Below are 9,917 nucleotides of genomic sequence, written 5' to 3' on the forward strand. Positions count from 1 at the left end.
AAAAATCACATTGGTACGGCGGGATTCGAATCCAAGACCTGTAGATTATAAGTCAAGTGCTTAAACCAGAGCCACCGACGCTCTTGTATCACTTGCAAGTAGTTACCGTAAATAGGATCTTTGAAGATCTCTTTAATGGATCAGATCAGTTAGCGACTGGTTTTGACTCTTGATACGATATTCTTTGTTCGCAAATATTGTATCTGAAGACATTAATTTCAAAGTAAAAGTGTTCGAAGAGTAACAGTTAAATGTTAAACAAAACTTACAAATCATCGATTGTCAAAAGATTTATCTTATATTGAAGCTATTTACAAATATACTATTCTAAGATAAAATATGAAAGATACGAACATTTTCAAAGAACGTGCCTAATCTCCTCGTGAGATCTTTGAGAGCTCCCCTTTCTTCATCCAATATTGATAAAACATGGTCCGTTCTTGTTAGAATGTTGGATTTTTAAGTCCACGATCGTATTTCATTAGATTTTATGATAGGGTTAGGGAATATTGTAGATTTATCAGCACATAATTTCTAGTAAAATCGAAGCTAAAATTTTAATTAACTCGTATCATCGACTTTCTCGACAGTAATTTCGACTCATTGAACATGATTCGGCGAAAATCCCGATATGGAGTATATACTCGTATAGTCTGATGGCAAGACGATGACTGGTACAAAATATCCGCATTGAATTATCTTAATGCATCATGACTTTGCTAAATCTAAATAGATTTGTAGCTCATTAGGTGACCGTGAAATGATAGCTCAACCTTTTATTTTATAATATCTGTTGCTCGCGACTTTGTCCCGGTAAAATTAAAAAATAATAAAACAAAGCCTATGTTACTTAGTAATAACATGTCTTTTTAACGATGAAAGAATTTATGTAATCGATTTTTTTTAGCATTTCGATAAATCAGTTAAAACTGACAGAACTAATTTTTAGGGCCTCTCCCACCGAATTGTAAATTGTCTAAAAACAATACAAGGTGTAAAATATGTGATGGAAATATCGGATTATGTTCCCTTATCTAACAGTGACGTCATTTTTAAGCTCTCTATCAGCCAGTGGTGGGACAGGCCTTTAATCTTTCGAATAAACTTGTTATTGTTATACAATAACCGTTATTTAATAACGATGGGCGTATTGCATGTTGGTATTATTTAGTATTCTTTACACTCGAAGAAAAGGTTCGCGTGACGTAATGAGTTAACGTTTATACCCAATATGTTATAAGTGAGCCAAGAAAATGTTTTTTAATATATCGTTAGTTGGTAGCAAGTTTTAGTAAACAGCGAATAGATTACCAGTAGTATACCACATTTTAACTTAGATTATATTAACTGGCTTTTAACTATTTTATAACTTTTAATGAACGTTTAGCGTCTTATTTTAGCTCAAGTCCTTTGATCCTGGTACCTATGATTGTAGGCCTATGAACAAATAGACAGCATATTTTAAAAGTTTGTTGATTCGTAATTTCTTTGCGTTTATTGTGTTAGGTTTTCTAATTATAATCACTTATTATACTTTAAATTTGCAGTAAATTTACCATCAAGTTATTCATTCGTTTTTTTTTCTTTATAGTTAAAACAGTTAAAAAAACACAATAAAAGTAATCAAAACACAGACATCAAAGTATTCATTTCTACTTTGATCCTGTAATATTTACATAATTATAACAGTGAACATTAAAACAATATCTTTTACAACACATCTATACATTTTCGTGCAACTTCCAACCCTAAGGTGGTCACACAAGCTGCTAAACATGCAAGGGGCCTGTTCCACGAAGCCTGTCCCTCTAGTGCGGTCCATGCGACTAAAGAGTGGCAGGGGGGACACCGATTATTGACTTACGGCGATAGTTGTCACTCGTCGTTAATAGATGGCGTTGAGGACGTCTCAGACAGCCTATCGAGGATATCTGCTGGCAGGCTGTTCTTTCTGGTCCTAGGTTCGGGAGGATCTCGCTCGGGCAAGCTATTCTTCCTGCAAAGCTCGAAGTGGCGATGTGCGTGCTGATGAGAACAGTGCTGACGAGGGACTGGCTCCTCGCGTTTCGTCTGACTCAGGCCGGCAACGGTTTGTGAGACAAAAGACATCCTCTATCTCTTTCTCGGTGTTATTATTAATTTATCTTAATTGGTTACTGAAAAATTGTTGTGATCTGTTACCAGTGATGTTAAAACAAACCGTTTAGTCGTTTCATATATTAATTGTTTGTTTTTAAAAGAAACGTATAGACGTTTTTATACCAGATATAAATAACTGTAAAACCAAATGATACTGGCCTACACAAAAGTGAAAACAATACATTTTCTAAAAGCTTTTGGTCATGAAAGTACCACAGAGGTTTTTCCAACAAATGAATAAAGAACAAAGGCGGAGCTCGCAAATTAAAATATCGCTGAACTGTCTTGAGCCTTTTTTAAAAAGACAAAGCTAATGAGAAGGCGGAATGAACTCGAAAACGTTTAAAAATTATTACTAAATAGGAGAGTTTAAAATGATTCTCAATTATTATTATAAATATGACAATACGTATAATTCTGGTAATATTTATTACCTACTAGATTTCGCCCGCCACTCCGTCCGCGTGGAATAAAAAAAAATAAGTAGACTATGTTTTCTTCCATACTATCCTCTATATCTACACCAAATTTCATCGAAATCCGTTCAGCCGTTTAGGCTACAAACTCTAACAAACATCCATCCATCTAAACTTTCGCATTTATATTAGTAAGATTATCATCGCTTTAACGTAAGTATGGATTTGACATCACTTAATTTAGAAACAACTGAACTATTTTAAGGCCACCTCGCTACTAAAAACATACTGAGTTTTCTTAAGTCATTACTTAAGTCATTATTTTTCATTAAAAATAATAAGTAAATTGTATTCCATTGATTTGAAAATTAAATATTTTAACAAGGAGAACATTTCAAAGTATCGCTAAATACATTATTGAACATTGCACAGATTATAAAACCTACTTTGACACAAATTGATACTTTCGGAGTTCAATTCCCTTGACCGACAGTAAAGAAGGTTTCGATGTCAGGTCGTATTAAATAACTGAGCGAAAGGCGACTTGTTTCTGTACAAATGGTTCAAAAACACGCGAATACTCAACTTTGCCAATCTAAATAAATTGCTTATACGAGTATGCTTTCTTTGATAATAAAAATACTGTAATGTTAATAGTATTGTTTAACATACAGAAACGCAAATTCCATTATAGTATTAAGATGTTTTGTTCCAACTACAAAATGATATGGACGTCTAGAGACTAATCTTTCAATCTCTAAATAACAATTAAAGGATTTATTTAATACTAGCTGTTGCTCGCGACTTCTCACATGTGAAATAAAAGAAAATAATAAAAAACATAGCCTATGTTACTTAGTAATAACAAGGCTTTTTAATGAAGAAAGAATTTTTGAAATAGACTATTTATAGTTTTTGAGTTATTATATATATTTATCTCTATAGTTTTTGAGTTATTTCAATACATACAAAAATACAAATCTTTCCTCTTTATAACATTAATATAGACCTTAATGTGAAAAAATATAATTTTGGACATTATTTGTCATAGTAACAAGACATACATAAAAATAAGGCTGTCTGGCTTAAAAGTTACTTAAGAATTATAAATTTTTCACGAAACCAATTTACATTCAAGAACAGCGTTCTCTTAATGGTTTGTGTAACATGAACTAAGTCCGCGAACGTAATTGATGACTGTTTTTAGTTCTAAGTCTGGAAGACAAAGTATCCACTATGATTAATTACCTAGAGAACTTATAGACTTCCTAGGATTCTTAGAGCGAGCGCACCCATTGACTAAACTCTCGCACAACTGTTTAGTCTCGCGTTGATTCCTATAAGCGTATGGATGTGAGCACACTATTCGATTGTTAGTTGTGCAACTAAACAGTTGAATTGGCTGCGAAAATCGAACAACATTTGTACTCTGTTATCAAAAATTGTATAAAAATGACTTCGCTAGTAAGTCGGTAGCACTCAACGTGTTAACTATCGAATAATTACTTAAACATAACTTCATGATAACTTATCGTTTATTATCTTTGTAAATGTTTAACTTTTAGTTTTCATGATAGTGATACTGGCTAAATATACCGAATAAAAAAAAAGAAAACAAAAAAAAGTAATACGGAATATAGCGGTCGGTACTATTTGATCGTTCTACCCTAACAACGTCATTTCCGAACCAATATCGTAAATGTATTACGTAATGTATCAATGCTCGCTGGCAGCAAATATTTCTTTTAAAACATCCGCAGTTTTCTACAAACTTCATTCACTAATTGAATATAGGTTAAAAACTCTTGGTACTTATGTAATTCCACAATGTAAACATTCTTTCAATGACAAGAATCATTTACTCTACTACTCTTCTTTCTCTTTCTCTTCTTTCTCTACTTCCTCCTTATCCTACTCCCGTAGTGGCGTAACGGCTTTTTGTCCTCCACATAACTCTATCATGCGTCATCTCAGTCACTCCCTTCTTGATCATGTCACCTTTCACGCAATACATCCATCTCTTTCTAAGTCTACCTCTACCGGTGTACTCTTCCACTCATAACTAACGTTCCTCCCTCCTTATAACAAGCCAATACCATACTAGCCTTTTACTTCTTACCTACCATACATCTCCATAAGTCGTTATATCTGAATTCACTCCCTTAAGTATACACGCTTCTACAATCCATCCATACTTTCTTCGGTCTTCTTTTACCTTTGTTGCTAAATTCAATCTTAATTTCTTCCAAAGAAATTGTTTATCTTAAAACTATGTATCGGATTTACATTTATATGTATTTAAAGGCAAATTATTAGCTATGGCCATTTCCCACGACTCCGTCTGCTAATTTAAAAAACAAATGTAAGTACATAGTAGTAATATGTGCAAAAGTATTAAATAAATAAATAAACATCCTGTGTGTTCTTCCAGACATGCCAAATTTCATCAAGATCTATTCAGCAGTTTATGCTACAAACTCTAACAAACATCCATCTAAGCTTTCGCATTTATAATATCAGTAAAAAAGTAAGCAGTGAGGCTTTTAATTGCGCTATAGCATTTTAAAATTAAATGCTGCTGTACTTAATTTACCGTGGCGAGTAAAGTGGAGCACATATATAGAAGTATAAAATCAACTATCCCTGTTGAATTCAAACTTTACTAATTAGGATTGAGGTATATTTTAATGACGTCATTCACCGCTCTTCATTTTTATTCCACACAGAATAGGAGATGTGACTCCAGTACGAGTCATAAGTTATAATGATATGTGTTCGTCACTTGTTTATTTTTATAACTAACTTTTACTTGAAGTCTGAGTTTTTGTTACACACTTTTTTAACTGTAAACGATATTTTTTTTTTAATATAAGGTGGCAAACGAGCAAGCGGCCACCTGAATTCATCGAAATGGAAAGCGGCCACTGCCCATAGACATCCGCAAATGCAAATGCGTTGCCTACCCTTAATTGACAGAGGACGAGACGCACATAAAGAGGACATTCCCCCTTCATATGCTTCTCCTCCACCGTCAAATCCGCTTTTTGTTTTCTTTGAAAGGATAAGGGACTAAAATTAGGCCTCCGGCACCACACTCATCAGACGAAACGTGGAATTGCTTCCACTTCACGCCTGTTTTCTGTGTGGTCGTGGTATTACACCGGGCGAGGCGGCCCTACAGTGCGAAGATGTTAAAGCGTGCTCTACCATTGTGATAAGATAAGAAATAAAAAATAAAAAAAAAATATTTTAACCGCACTCTCTAAATTTAGGAATAACCTTCAATTTTAATAGTTTTTACTATAATATACTTTTTTTTAGCAATTTTTTTCAATAGTTACTTAACTTTTTAGTGTATACTTTCGCAACGCAAATCGCACTTTACTACAATTAAAAGAAAACAAAAGTATGTAGCCTATGTGTTCTTCCAGACTATTCTCTATCCAGAGGCCTAATATCTCTCCGGAGGCCTAATTTAAGTCCCTTTCTCTTTACCACCCTTTTCTTACAAGGAGAGGATGGGAAGGGGAAGTGAATTTAACGGCGAAGGAGCTGCATAAGAAGGGGAAATATCCTCTTTAAGTGCGTCTCCTCCTCCGTTGGATAAGGGTAGGCAACGCATCTGCAATTGCGGATGTCTATGGGCAGCGGTCGCTTCGCCATTTTGACGGATTCAGGTGGCTGCTTGCTCGTTTGTCACCTTATGTTATAAAAAAAAATATCTATGCCAAATTTCCAGATCCGTTCAGCAGCTTAGGCTGCAAACTCTTTTAAACATTCATCTAAACTTTCGCATTTTTATTACTATGACTATGATATAGAAGCGTGGCGTTATTATTAAGATACTTTTACATATTTAAATTTAATTTCACATACTTAAAATATATATATTCTCCTACAAAATGCGTATAAGTATCTTGGAAAAGAAAATTAGCTATCTTCAAAATTTAAGTATACACTGCAGTCCTAAGATGGTTGTTTGTAAACGAGCGGCAACGCCAGGGAAATTCATAGAAAGGGGGGAGCGTAACAACGAGAGAATTGAACCTCCCCTCCCCTTCCCGAGGCAGGTATTAAAAGTCATAATAGATGCAAACAACGTCATTATATGAAATTGTACTGTGAAGTTATTGCATTGTTTTGTATACGAGGAAATGTTTTTAGGTTGTAAAGGCTTATGCAGAAGTGTTTTATTTTTTTTTTTTAAAAAAACTTTATTCAACGACTTAATTTTATTTTCTTAAACATCAAGTTATCGTTAATGTAACATGCACGTTTTGTTAATTTTATTGGTAATTACCCAGCGTAAGCCGAGAAAATGTGAAATTAGGTATTTTTATTAACGCCGGGGGTTTAAATACGCTGTTTATTAATAGTTCCTAAACATTAGTATCGATAAAGTATATGTTACTTACAGATAAATTATCTTACTAATGGTGGGAGAATTTTAAAAATCGGCATAGTAACTTTTACGTGAATCAAATACAAATAAGAACATAAATCTTTCACCTTTATTATATTAGTATAGAGTATAGATTGTATGCATAATACGTATAATAGCATAAAAAATATTTTAAACTTGTAATTCCTGTGTCTGTCTGTCTCATTCAAAACATTTCAAAGTGAACATCAACAAATAAAACCTACCAACACTGAAGAATAGAGCGCAGTCAAACGCTGAAACCCCTGAATTCACAACAATAATGCACAAAGAACCGTGTGTACGCAACATCGCCTTTACATTGTACACAATACTGAAACGAACCGACATTTTCACTTGCAAGCTGAAACGTTGAATGCAACTTTAGTGTGAGCTTTTACTAAAGTGGTAAGATAACATACAAGGTATATTGCAGCCAGATTAATGCATATCTATACTAGAATAATAATGCGTAAACACACACTTCTTTGTTGCCTAAGATGTCAGCAATTACAGCATGTTTTTGAATAATTCTTTTCTTAATAAAAAGCCCTACTTACGTCACGCTTTAGGCTATATAATTTTACGCAATTAAAGTTAGAGGGTAAATGTTTTGGATAAAAACCCTAATGTGGGAACGAGACCATAAGTTGCTGCCAACATCTAGAAAGAAAGATTGCTAAGGTTTGTCATGTCAATTTGACATTTGTAATTGATAATTTGACAAATGTAAACAATAAAATAAAATTTTCATAATTTCATGCGGATGAAGCCGCACGGGAACAGCTAGTATTACATAATGTAGGACAAAATATTTGTTTTTTTTTACGAACCACAATCAAATATATCTCATACTCAAAAGAATTCAATAAAACCTGAAACATCTCCAATAGTCAATACACACGCGTCTCAGTAGTTTAACGTACCCTCATAAACGCGTTTTGTACACCAATACTCGGCCGTAAATAGTCATGATCGTAAACCGCTCCTACACTCACGAATTAATAGTGTAATTCCATTTTGAGTGCTGTATTTATCTATTTCGGTGAAATGTGTACTATAATTATAGTCCTAGTCTATATCTATACCTATCTATATATCTATCTATCTATACTATTATATTAAAGCGTAAACACACACTACTTTGTGGCGTAAGATGTCAGTAATCACAGCATATTTTTTAATAATTCTTTCTTTAATAAAAAGCCCTATACCAACGAAACGCTTTAGGCTATATATTTTGACGCTTTTAAACTTAGGGGGTTAATAATTTGGAAAAAATATTCGTGTCGGAAAGGGACTATAAGCTGCCAACATTAAGGAAACAAGATTACCATGGTACGGTAATTGTGTATTTAAATTTTGACATTTGCAATTGAGAATTTGACAAATGTTAATATGTATAATTTCATGCGGGTAAAGCCGCGGGGAACCAGCTAGTATATTAGTATAGACTACGTCTATATGTATACATAGACATACAAAACTTGGAAGTGTCTATTCATATGTTAGGTCGTCTAGTTTTTAATTCATATTCAAGTCGTGGGCCACTTGTTTTCTTAAGTAACCTTCACTCTACTTTAGATGTTCTAGTTTCCAAGTCCCTACATAGGAACACAAAACATTTCCAGCGTAGTCACTGACTTTCAAAAGATATGTTACTAAAAATTTTCTTAACATTTATTGAAGAGGCTTGGAGTTAAGGGCACACTGTTCGTATGTCCGTTCTTTAGTACAGTTAGCAAATAAATGTTCACCTTACATATGAATAAAATGTCAATTGTAATTAAACCTTACATGATTGTTATTGTCTTCTATACATATAATAAAATTAGAGTGTTTGTAATATCAAAAGAAAGATTCCAGGTTTCGGGAAGATTGTATTTGCGTTGCTGAGAACGAAAATCGCATTGACAATTTTTTGTCTGTCTGTCTGTCCGCAAGCCGCGTTTGTTCCGGGTAATCTCGGAAACGGCTAGGCGAAAGGGTAGCTGATATAGACAGACATATTATAGGCTACTTTTTTATCTTAATATTGCGTGGACGAAGTCGCGGGCAACAGCAATAAGCGTACGATTAATACAAATAAAATTGTTTAACAATATTTTTTGCAGTCTGTCTGCGATAAAAATTGTATTGTACAAACGGTTCATATACGATATTTCTACCGTACGGGGGCAAAGGTAAATACCGTGTTTGATTAAGTCAGCCAACAATGGTCGAGTGCCGCATATTTGACTTGTCCGAGACCGGGACGATGTTTTCTCTCGCCCATGTTTGGTTAAATTGATTTTCTTGTAACTAACCTTAAACATATATTATCTAACTGAGATATTTATTTGATTTTTCGTATTTCAATGGACATTTAATTAACAAACAACGCAACTGATTAAGTAATTGATACTTACAGTAACCGTTAATCAAAACACCCTGTATTTTCCATTATAGGTACAGGATGTTATGGTAATGGAATCAAGACATTTCTTGAACCAGATCTGTGTAATCTTACTAATGTTATAAACTAATATTATAAATGCGAAAGTTTAGATGGATGGATGTTTGTTAGCGTTTGTAGCCTAAACAGCTGAACGGATGTCCATGAAATTTTTCACAGGTTTAGAGTATAGTTTGGAAGAACACATAGGCTACTTTTTATCCCGGAAATAGTTACGGTTCACGTGGGATTCATTAATTTAGTTTTTTAATGTTCACTCGATAATTCTGCAACGGTTCAACATATCTTATTGAAATTTGGCACAGATATAAAACAAAGTCTGGAGTACACATGGGATAAGCTTCATCTCAGAGAAATGTCCGGTTCCTGTGGGATACGTAGCTTTTTGTAATTTACATAGTTTGTATGTTTTCTAATACCACGCTGACGAAGTCGCGGGCAACAGCTCGTATAGTATAAATCCAGTATCCTATATCAATTGATTGGG

General features: G+C 33.8%; 1 protein-coding gene across 1 annotated transcript in view; it reads right to left on the reverse strand.

Moving 5' to 3' along the window:
* The window catches only part of LOC106107769, a 24,063-nt gene that overhangs the window by 7,405 nt on the left and 6,741 nt on the right, over positions 1-9,917 (reverse strand). The window lies entirely within an intron of this gene.

Source organism: Papilio polytes, unplaced genomic scaffold, assembly GCF_000836215.1.
Source record: "Papilio polytes unplaced genomic scaffold, Ppol_1.0 DF821845.1, whole genome shotgun sequence".
Lineage (NCBI taxonomy): Eukaryota > Metazoa > Arthropoda > Insecta > Lepidoptera > Papilionidae > Papilio > Papilio polytes.